General features: G+C 45.2%; 1 pseudogene; it reads left to right on the forward strand.

Moving 5' to 3' along the window:
- Nucleotides 1-353: 353 nt before the first annotated feature.
- Nucleotides 354-1127, forward strand: LOC132402276 (peroxisomal membrane protein PEX13-like; annotated as a pseudogene).
- Nucleotides 1128-12312: the final 11185 nt, after the last annotated feature.

Here is a 12312-nt window from a genome sequence, read left to right on the forward strand (position 1 = left end):
CAATGACCTTCCTTTATTGAGAGCCTCATTTTAGTTAAGTAATGCTTTCAGATGTATAGACAGCATCCACAGCATTCCCTTCACCATATTTCTCAATTGCAGTGTCAAAAAAATCATTCAAGTAGTTGACCTATTCTTGATAAGTCAATGTCAGCTGAAATGTATTCAGTGTCAGCTTAACTTTTCCCCAGCCAAAATTAAACTGACCAGTCTGTTGTAACTGGAAATGATCCTTCCTGAACAAGAGTGTCATGGTAAAAATCCATCTATTATATTAGAAATTTATTACAAGCCTTCTTGTTTTCTTCATCTTCACTTTCCTTACAACATGGGATGCAAAGCATCCAGAGAAGATGACACTAAGCACAGAGAGATGTACCAGAGCATCAAGCCTATCAATTTTGTTGCCCATCAATATTGTTCATAGATTTCCTTCTGTTAATAGGATGCGAGATGCTACTTTTTCAGCAGTTTACAACAGTTTCAGAGCCATCTTGGAGTTGCTAGTCAGTTTTCCGGATGCATTTTCCTAATGTTCTATCAGCATTTGCACTGATCTGAACTTTGAAGTAAATGTACAGGAAGCTACAGAAATTATTTGGTCTGCAGAATAACTTTGAGGTTGAGGAATTATGGACACAGAGTGCTGGTTATGTGGTTTTAGCTGGAATTAAAGACAAGATACCTGAGTCAAGCCAATCCTGGTCTGATTTTTTTTTGTGTGTTTTGTGTTTATTCTTGGATGCCCTTATCTCATATGGAAATTATTCATCTCTGCTACTTCTGAATCCAAATTAACAAGTTGGGCAAATGGAAATGATAATCATATTGTTGCAAGAGCTAGAGTATGATTTCACTGCTGGGACAATCGGAGCGCTCTCATCCGTTCAAGTGATTTACCCAACCTGCCACCTAAACAACAACTGACTGAAGTACGTGGATGGTCGCTGACCTGCTTGGATGACCGAACTACTAGATTAGTGCGAGACAATTATGTCAGAATTTTAGGTAAATGGTTAAGCAGAAGGCAGGTGGATCTGGAAAGCATTGCAAAGCAGCATCTACAGAGACATGATGAATTCAACAGCTGCAGAAATGTCATTCAAAGAACAAGAGGCAGTCTTTGAACTTGCTTTCCCTGAAAAAACAAAACACAGTAAGGCTTCGACATGGGAGCATCCATAAATGGTGGGAAAGATAGAACCAGCGTCTGAAAATACCAATATTAATAGATTCTTCCCCTTCAGCCTTCTGCTCTATTAAACTAAGTAAATAAATAGATAAATCGTGGACTCAGAATTGGCTTGTCCATAAAGGCAGAGGGTGACCTTAGAGAGACCATATTCTGCCTGGAAGTTAGTGTCCACTGGTGTTCCACAGGGATCTTCGTGATTTTTATCAATCAGTTCAATGAGGAAGTGAAAGGGCAGGTTTAATAAGTTTGCAGGTGACACAAAGGTTGGTGGAGTTGTGGATAGGGTAGAAGGTAGTTGTAAGTTATAACAGGGACATTGACAAGATGTAGACATGAGCAGAAGAGTGGCAGATGGAGTTCAACCCGGAAAACTGTGAAACGATTCACTTTTGAAAGTTGAATTTGAAGACAGACTGCAGGGTTAATCCTTGGTAGTGTGGGGGAACAGAGGGATCTTGGAATCCATGTCCATAGATTTCCCAAAGCTGCCATGCAAGTTATTAGGGTTGTTAAGAAGGCATATGGTGTGCTGGCCTTCAGTACAGGGGATTGAGTTCAAGAGCTATGAAATAGTACTGCAGTTCTATAGAGCGCAAGTTGGACCATATTTATAATATTGTGTTTAGTTGTAGTCAGCTCAATAAAGATGTGGAGCTTCAGAGAAAGTGAAAAGGAGACTTATCAGGATACTACCCAGATTAGAGAGCATGCCTTATAAAACACGCTCAAAATGCTGGAGGAAATCAGCAAGTCAGGTTGCACATCTTGAAATGAATAAACAGTCAATATTTCAGGCTGAGTCCCTTCCTGAAATGAAGGGGGAAGAGACCAGAATAAAAAGGTGATGGGTGGTGTGGGAAGAGGATAGCTAGAAGGTGATAGCTGAAGCCGAGTGGGTAGGAAAGGTAAAGGGCTGGAGAGGAAGGAATCTGATAGGAGTGGAGAACAGGCCATAGAAGAAAGGGAAGGAGGAGGGACCCAGGGGGAGGTAATAGACAAGTGAGAAGAAGTAAGAGGCCAGAGTGTGGAATAGAAGAAGAGTGGAGGGGAGAACATATTGTTACCTGAAGGAGAAATTGATATTTGTGCCGTCAGGTTGGAGGCTACCCAAATGGAATATAAGGTGTTACTCCTCCACCCTGAGAGTGGCCTCATAGTGGTAAAAAAAGGATGCCATGGACCAGCATGTCAGAATGAGAATGGGAATTAAAATGTTTGTCCACTGGAAAGTTCCACTTCTAGCAGATGGAGCAAAAGTCCCACAGTTTATGACAGGTCTCACCAACGTAAAGAAGCTGCATTGGGAGCACCAGACATAATAGACATAATAGACAACCCCAGCAGATCTGCAGGTAAGCTGTTGCCTCACCTACAGGACAGTTTGGGGCTCTGAATGAAGGTGATGAGGAGGTGTATGGGCAGGTGTAGCACTTAAGCTGCTTGCAGGGATAAGTAAAAGATACTTATCTGCAGATAAGTACACTGCAGATGCTGTGGTTAAATCAACACATACAAACAGCAGGCCGGGCAGCATCCGTTGAAGTGAGCAGTCAATGGATGTTGCCCAACTTGTTGAGTTCCTCCAGCTTGTTTGTACGTGCAATGAAAAGAGCTGGGAGGGAGATTAATGGGGAGGGATGAATGGGCAAGGGAATCACAGAGGGAGTGATCCCTGCAGAAAGCAGAGAGTGGGGGAGAGGTAAAAATATGGTGGGATACCTTTGGAGATGGCAAAAGCTGGATGTGGAGGTTCATGGGGTGGTAGGTAAGGATAAGAGGGTCTCTATCACTGTTAAGGCAACAGGAAGATGGGATGAGCACGGATGTTCAGGAAATGGAGGAGATGTGAGTGAGGAACCATCAATGGTGGAAGGGAAACCCCATTCTTTGAAGAAGGAGAACATCTCTGATGTCCTAGAAAGGAAAGCCTCATCCTGGAAACAGATGCAGCAGAGATGAAGGAGCTGAGAAAAGGTAATAGCATTTTTACAGGAAACATGTCTTATGAAGGTAGGTTGAACAAGCTAAGGCTTTTCCCGTTAGAGTGAAGGAGGATGAGAGGTGACTTGATAGAGGTATATAAAATGATAAGAGGCATTGATCAAGTGAATAGTCAAAGACTACTTCCCAGAGTGGAAGAGAGAGGCATAATTTTCAGTTCAGGAGGTTGTCAGAGGTTTTATTTTAAACACAGAGCGTGATGGGTGTGTGGAACGCGCTGCTAGGGGTGGTGTTAGAGGCAGCTACATTAGGGACTTTTAAGAAACTCTTAAATAAGCACATGGATGCTAGGAAAATGAAAACCATGTTGGGAAGGGTTAGACTGATCCTAGAGTAGCTTATAAGGTTGACAGAATGTCGTGGGCCAACGTGCCTGTGTTCTGTGTTTGACGATTTAATTTTGACCACATCTAGAATCTTTACTATCTCATTTTGTATTGATATTTTACAGAACTTTTTAGTAAGGGAATCATTCACAATTTTAGTCATGCCATGAGCCTCTAACCATATTTCACCCTTATGTCTCTAACAGATCCAAAGCTGCTTCATTGTGCCTTCTTCGCATATATATCCCAGTGGAGAATATTGGGATCCCTTTTATGTTAACTGTTGTTCTTATTTTATTTCTTTGCAGGCCTTTCTCTTCACTTCCCTCTCTATTGTATTTAGCTTGGTTCTAGCTATTCCACTGATATGAAACATGACTATTTTTGTTTCACTATTTTTAATCTCCTAACATCATCATTCACGATGCTCTGGCTTTGATTCCCTTGCCTCTTCCTCATGTGGGAAACTATCTATTCCATATCTGAAACATATCTCCCTTGCATAGTTTCTCTTATTCCTGAATCCTTAGTCCTTCTTTACCCTGGTAAGATCTCTATTGGAATTTGTCCTCTTCCAGTTCAGAATTGTTCTTTTTGACGGATCCTCTCTCTTTTCAAAAACTCATCTTAACCTTGCCCCTTTGAAGAGTTCCCCTACATTCAGCTGGCCCACTAGGCCCACTTCAGTCGGAAGCACAAGATTCTGCCATACCTCTTTTCAAAAGCTAAGATCATGCTGTCAAAGACGTTCTCCTTAACACATTTCAGTAATTCACCTGCACTCCTCCCTTTACTATAATGTTACCCAACTGCTATTCAGGAAGTTTGGATGTGAGTGTGCACAGCATGGTCAGTAAGTTTGTGAAAATGAATGGTGTTGTAGATAATGTGGAAGGTTATGAAAAAAGTCAGGTGATACTTGACCAGTGAGGAAACGGACTGTGGATTGGCAAATGGCTTTCAATCCAGGTGAATATAACTTGGTAGCTAAAACCAGAATAAAGCATATACAGTGAATGGCAGGACTCCAGGTATTGTTAAAGAACAGAAGGAGTATTATGGATTAGCACAGGGGTACCCAATCTTTTTATGCATTCGACTAATATTATTAAGCAAGGGATCTGCGGACCCCAGGATTAGATGGACATAGCAATGCAGGAACATGACACACCAAGAATGTCACAGGTAGAGAGGGTGATGAAGAACATGATACACTGAGAACAGTGTCACAGGTAGAGACAGTGATGAAGAACATGATACACTTAGAATGTTGACACAGGTAGAGAGGGAGATGAATAACATGATACACTGGGAACGGAGTCAGAGGTAGAGAGGATGATGAAGAACATGACACACAGAGAACGGTGTTACAGGTAGAGACGGTGATGAAGAACATGATACACAAGGAACTGTGTCACAGTTAGAGAGGGTGAGAAGAACGAGATACACAAGGAACGGTGTCAGAGGTAGACGGGGTGATGAAGAACACGATACACTGAGAACGGTATCACAGGCAGAAAGTGTGATGAACACGATACACTGGGAACGGTGTCACTGGTAGAGACGGTGCTGAAAAAGACAATACACTTAGAAGAGTGTCAGAGGTATAGACGGTGGTGAAAACCACAATACACTGGGTGTCACAGGTAGAGAGGGTGATGAAAAACACGATACACTGGGAACGGTGTCACAGGTAGAGAGGATGACGAAGAACGTGATACACAAGTAACGGTGCCAGAGGTACAGAGGGTGATGAAGAACATGATACACTGGGAACGGAGTCACAGTTAGAGGCGGTGCTGAAGAACACGAGACACTGAGAAAGGTTTCACAGGTAGAGAGGTTGATGAAGAACATGATATACTGAGAACGTTGTCACAGGTAGAGAGGGTGATGAAGAACATGATACGCAGGGAATGGTGTCACAGGTAGAGAGGGTGAAGATGCAGACGATACACTAAGAACAGTGCCACAGTTACAGAGGGTGAGGAAGAGCGTGATACACTGAGAACGAAGTCACAGGTAGAGACGGTGATGAAGAACACGATACACTGGGAACGGTACCAAAGTTAGAGAGCGTGATGATGAACACGATACACTGGGAACGGTGCAGCAGGTAGAGAAGTTGATGAAGAAAAGGATACACAGGGAATGGTGTCAGAGGTAGAGAGGCTGAGTAAGAACACGATGCTCTGAGAACGGTCACATGTAGAGTGGGTGATAACAAACACGATCCACTGAGAACGGTGTGACAGGTAGAGAGGGTGATGAAGAACATGATATACTGAGAACGGTGTCACAGGTAGAGAGGGTGATGAAGAACATGATACACGGGGAACTCTGTCACAGGTAGAGAGGGAGATGATGCACACGATACACTGAGAACGGTGCTAGAGGAAGAGAGGGTGATCAAGAACGTGATACACCGAGAACGGTGACACAGTTAGTGAGGATGATGAAGAACACGATAGACTGAGAATGGTGTAAGAGGTCGGGAGGGTGATGAATAACATGATACACGGAGAATCAGGTCACAGGTACAGAGGGTGATGAAGAACAAGATACACTGGGAACGGTGCAACAGGTAGAGAAGGTGATGAAGAAAACAATACACTGCGAATGGTGTCACAGGTCGAGACGGTGATGATGAACCTGATACACTGGGAATGGTGTCAACAGTAGATATTGTGTTGAAGAACATGATACACAAGGAACGGTGTCACAGTTAGAGAGGGTGATGAAGAACACGATACACTGAGAACGGTGTCACAGGTAAAAAGTGTGATGAACAGGAAACACTGGGAACGGTATCACAGGTAGAGAGGGTGATGAAGAACATGATACACTGGGAACGATGTCACAGGTAGACAGGGTGATGAAGAATACGATACACTGGGAATGGGGTCACAGGTAGAGAAGGTGATGAAAAACGCGATACACTGGGAATGGTGTCAGAGGTAGACAGGATGATGAAGAACATGATACACTGGGAAAGGTGTCAGAGGTAAAGAGAGTGCTGAAGAACACGATACACTGAGAACGGTGTCACAGGTAGAGAAGGTGATGAAGAACACGATACACAGGGAACGGTGTCAGAGGTAGAGACGGTGATGAAAAACACAATACACTCGGAACAGTGTCAGAGGTAGAGACGGTGATGAAAAACACAATACACTGGGAACGGTGTCACAGGTAGAGAGGATGACGAAGAACATGATACACTGGGAAAGGTGTCAGAGGTAGAAAGAGTGATGAAGAACACGATACACTGAGAACAGTGTCACAGGTAGAGAGGGTGATGAAGAAAGTGATACACAAGTAACGGTGCCAGAGGTAGAGAGGGTGATGATGAACATGATACGCAGGGAACTATGTCACAGTTAGACAGGGTGATGAAGAAGGTGATACACTGAGAACGGTGTCACACGAAGAGAGGGTGATGAAGAACACGATACACTGGGAACGGTGTCACAGGTAGACAGGGTGATGAAGAAGGTGATACACTGAGAACAGTGTCACACGAAGAGAGGGTGATGAAGAACAAGATACACTGGGAACGGTGTCACAGTTAGAGGCGGTGCTGAAGAACACGAGACACTGAGAAAGGTTTCACAGGTAGAGAGGCTGATGAAGAACATGATACGCAGGGAACAGTGTCACAGGTGGAGAGGGTGATGAAGAACACGATACGCTGGGAACGGTGTCACAGTTAGGCAGGGTGATGAAGAACGAGATACACTGAGATTGGTTTCACAGGTAGAGCGGGTGATGAAGAACATGATACGCAGCGAACGCTGTCACAGGTAGACAGGGTGATGAAGAACACGATACACTGAGAACGGCGTCACAGGTAGAGAGGGTGATGATGAACACAATACTTTGCGGACGGTGTCACAGGCAGAGAGGGTGATGATGAACACGATACACTGAGAACGGTGTCACAGGTAGAGAGGGTGATGATGAACACGATACTCTGGGAACGATGTCACAGGTAGACAGGGTGATGAAGAACACGATACATTGGGAACGGTGTCACAGGTAGAGAGGGTGATGAAGAACATGATATACTGAGAACGGTGTCACAGGTAGAGAGGGTGATGAAGAACATGATACACGGGGAACTCTGTCACAGGTAGAGAGGGAGATGATGCACACGATACACTGAGAACGGTGCCAGAGGAAGAGAGGGTGATCAAGAACGTGATACACCGAGAACGGTGACACAGTTAGTGAGGATGATGAAGAACACGATAGACTGAGAATGGTGTAAGAGGTCGGGAGGGTGATGAATAACATGATACACGGAGAATCAGGTCACAGGTACAGAGGGTGATGAAGAACAAGATACACTGGGAACGGTGCAACAGGTAGAGAAGGTGATGAAGAAAACAATACACTGCGAATGGTGTCACAGGTCGAGACGGTGATGATGAACCTGATACACTGGGAATGGTGTCAACAGTAGATATTGTGTTGAAGAACATGATACACAAGGAACGGTGTCACAGTTAGAGAGGGTGATGAAGAACGTGATACACTGAGAACGGTGTCAGAGGTACAGAGGGTGATGAAGAACACGATACACTGAGAACGGTGTCACAGGTAAAAAGTGTGATGAACAGGAAACACTGGGAACGGTATCACAGGTAGAGAGGGTGATGAAGAACATGATACACTGGGAACGATGTCACAGGTAGACAGGGTGATGAAGAATACGATACACTGGGAATGGGGTCACAGGTAGAGAAGGTGATGAAAAACGCGATACACTGGGAATGGTGTCAGAGGTAGACAGGATGATGAAGAACATGATACACTGGGAAAGGTGTCAGAGGTAAAGAGAGTGCTGAAGAACACGATACACTGAGAACGGTGTCACAGGTAGAGAAGGTGATGAAGAACACGATACACAGGGAACGGTGTCAGAGGTAGAGACGGTGATGAAAAACACATTACACTCGGAACAGTGTCAGAGGTAGAGACGGTGATGAAAAACACAATACACTGGGAACGGTGTCACAGGTAGAGAGGATGACGAAGAACATGATACACTGGGAAAGGTGTCAGAGGTAGAAAGAGTGATGAAGAACACGATACACAGGGAACGGTGTCACAGTTAGAGGCGGTGCTGAAGAACACGAGACACTGAGAAAGGTTTCACAGGTAGAGAGGTTGATGAAGAACACAATATACTGAGAAAGGTTTCACAGGTAGAGAGGGTGATGAAGAAAATGATACGCAGGGAATGGTGTCACAGGTGGCCAGGGTGATGAAGAACATGATACACCGATTACGGCGTCACAGGTGGAGAGGGTGATGAAGAACACAATACACTGGGAACGGTGTCACAGGTAGACAGGGTGATGAAGAACGAGATACACTGAGATTGGTTTCACAGGTAGAGAGGGTGAAGAAGAACATGATACGCAGCGAACGCTGTCACAGTTAGACAGGGTGATGAAGAACACGATACACTGAGAACGGCATCACAGGTAGAGAGGGTGATGAAGAAAACAATACACTGGGAATGGTGCCACAGGTAGAGAGGGTGATGATGAACACAATACTTTGCGGACGGTGTCACAGGCAGAGAGGGTGATGCTGAACACGATACACTGAGAACGGTGTCACAGGTAGAGAGGGTGATGATGAACACGATACACTGGGAACGATGTCACAGGTAGACAGGGTGATGAAGAACACGATACACTGGGAACGGTGTCACAGGTAGAGAGGGTGATGAAGAAAGTGACACTCTGAGAATGGTGTAAGAGGTAGGGAGGATGATGAATAACACTGTAAACTGAGAACGGCGTCACAGGTAGAGAGGGTGATGAAGAGCATGATACACTGAGAATGGTATCACAGGTAGACAGGGTGATGAAGAACACGATAAGCAGGGAACTGTGTCACAGGTAGACAGGGTGATGAAGAAAGTGATACTCTGAGAATGGAGTAAGAGGTAGGGAGGATGATGAATAAGACTGTACACTGAGAATGGAGTCACAGGTAGAGAAGGTAAAGAAGAAAACGATACAATGGGAACGGTGTCACAGTTAGAGAGGGTGATGAGGAACGTGATACACAAGGAATGGTGTCACAGGTAGAGAGGGTGATAAAGAACATGATACACTGGGAATGGTGTCAGAGGTACAGAGGGTGATGAAGAACTCAATACACTGAGAACGGCGTCACAGGTAGAGAGGGTGATGAAGAACGTGATACACAAGTAACGGTGCCAGAGGTAGAGAGGGTGATGAAGAACATGATACGCAGGGAACGGTGTCACAGGTAGACAGGTTGATGAAGAAGGTGATACACTGAGAACGGTGTCACACGAAGAGAGGGTGATGAAGAATGAGATACACTGGGAATGGTGTCACAGTTAGATGCGGTGCAGAAGAACACGAGACACTGAGAAAGGTTTCACAGGTAGAGAGGTTGATGAAGAACACAATATACTGAGAAAGGTTTCACAGGTAGAGAGGGTGATGAAGAACATGATATGCAGGGAATGGTGTCACAGGTGGCCAGGGTGATGAAGAACATGATACACCGACTACGGCGTCACAGGTGGAGAGGGTGATGAAGAACACAATACACTGGGAACGGTGTCACAGGTAGACAGGGTGATGAAGAACGAGATACACTGAGATTGGTTTCACAGGTAGAGAGGGTGATGAAGAACATGATACGCAGCGAACGCTGTCACAGTTAGACAGGGTGATGAAGAACACGATACACTGAGAACGGCATCACAGGTAGAGAGGGTGATGAAGAAAACAATTCACTGGGAACCGTGTCACAGATAGAAAGGGTGATGCTGAACACGATACACTGGGAACCGTGTCACAGGTAGAGAGGGTGATGATGAACACGATACACTGGGAACGGTGTCACAGGTAGAGAGGGTGATGAAGAACACGATACACTGGGAACGGTGTCACAGGTAGAGAGGGTGATGAAGAACACGATACACTGGGAACGGTGTCACAGGTAGAGAGGGTGATGAAGAACACGATACACTGGGAACGGTGTCACAGATAGAAAGGGTGATGCTGAACACGATACACTGGGAACCGTGTCACAGGTAGAGAGGGTGATGATGAACACGATACACTGGGAACGATGTCACAGGTAGACAGGGTGATGAAGAACACGATACACTGGGAACGGTGTCACAGGTAGAGAGGGTGATGAAGAACACGATACACTGGGAACGGTGTCACAGATAGAAAGGGTGATGCTGAACACGATACACTGGGAACCGTGTCACAGGTAGACAGGGTGATGAAGAACGTAATACTCTGAGAACGGTGTCACAGGTAGAGAGGGTGATGAGGAACACGATACACTGGGAACGGTGCAGCAGGTAGAGAAGTTGATGAAGAAAAGGATACACAGGGAATGGTGTCAGAGGTAGAGAGGGTGAGTAAGAACACGATGCACTGAGAACGGTGTCACAGGAAGAGAGTGAAATGAAGAACACGATACACTGGGAACAGTGACACAGGTAGAGAGGGTGATGAAGAACATGATACGCAGGGAACAGTGTCACAAGTGGCCAGGGTGATGAAGAACACGATACACTGATTACGGCGTCACAGGTGGAGAGGGTGATGAAGAACACAATACACTGGGAACGGTGTCACAAGTAGACAGGGTGATGAAGAACAAGATACACTGAGATTGGTTTCACAGGTAGAGCGGGTGATGAAGAACATGATACGCAGGGAACTGTGTCACAGGTAGACAGGGTGATGAAGAAAGTGACACTCTGAGAATGGTGTAAGAGGTAGGGAGGATGATGAATAACACTGTAAACTGAGAACGGCGTCACAGGTAGAGAGGGTGATGAAGAGCATGATACACTGAGAATGGTATCACAGGTAGACAGGGTGATGAAGAACATGATACACTGGGAATGGTATCACAGGTAGAGAGGGTGATGATGAACATGATAAGCAAGGAACTGTGTCACAGGTAGACAGGGTGATGAAGAAAGTGATACTCTGAGAATGGAGTAAGAGGTAGGGAGGATGATGAATAAGACTGTACACTGAGAATGGAGTCACAGGTAGAGAAGGTAAAGAAGAAAACGATACAATGGGAACGGTGTCACAGTTAGGGAGGGTGATGAGGAACGTGATACACAAGGAATGGTGTCACAGGTAGAGAGGGTGATAAAGAACATGATACACTGGGAATGGTGTCAGAGGTACAGAGGGTGATGAAGAACTCAATACACTGAGAACGGCGTCACAGGTAGAGAGGGTGATGAAGAACGTGATACACAAGTAACGGTGCCAGAGGTAGAGAGGGTGATGAAGAACATGATACGCAGGGAACGGTGTCACAGGTAGACAGGTTGATGAAGAAGGTGATACACTGAGAACGGTGTCACACGAAGAGAGGGTGATGAAGAACACGATACACTGGGAACGGTGTCACAGTTAGAGGCGGTGCAGAAGAACACGAGACACTGAGAAAGGTTTCACAGGTAGAGAGGTTGATGAAGAACACAATATACTGAGAAAGGTTTCACAGGTAGAGAGGGTGATGAAGAACATGATACGCAGGGAACAGTGTCACAGGTGGCCAGGGTGATGAAGAACATGATACACTGATTACGGCGTCACAGGTGGAGAGGGTGATGAAGAACACAATACACTGGGAACGGTGTCACAGGTAGACAGGGTGATGAAGAACGAGATACACTGAGATTGGTTTCACAGGTAGAGAGGGTGATGAAGAACATGAGACGCAGCGAACGCTGTCACAGGTAGACAG

The sequence above is a fragment of the Hypanus sabinus genome, chromosome 1 (genome assembly GCF_030144855.1).
Source record: "Hypanus sabinus isolate sHypSab1 chromosome 1, sHypSab1.hap1, whole genome shotgun sequence".
NCBI classification, from domain to species: Eukaryota; Metazoa; Chordata; class Chondrichthyes; order Myliobatiformes; family Dasyatidae; genus Hypanus; species Hypanus sabinus.